Here is a 222-nt window from a genome sequence, read left to right as displayed (position 1 = left end):
CCATTCCACATCCCCCCAAAAATGCCCCCTCGTTCAACCAAGGAAATACAAACCCACCAGCCTGACCTTGCCGGAGATAGCAAATAGGAAATGACAGTGTTGCTAGAACGGCAAGAGCAGCTTCGTGTGATTCGCCACCTGTTCCCGCTCGTCACAAGCGCTCAAATCTCTTTTCCGTATCGAGTTCTGACGTGAGTGAATTTCCCCACTAAGTGTTGTGTA

Source organism: Penaeus monodon, chromosome 24 (assembly GCF_015228065.2).
Source record: "Penaeus monodon isolate SGIC_2016 chromosome 24, NSTDA_Pmon_1, whole genome shotgun sequence".
Classification (NCBI taxonomy): Eukaryota; Metazoa; Arthropoda; class Malacostraca; order Decapoda; family Penaeidae; genus Penaeus; species Penaeus monodon.
The sequence above is the reverse complement of the archived record's forward strand: the minus strand, read 5'-3'. Positions refer to the sequence as shown.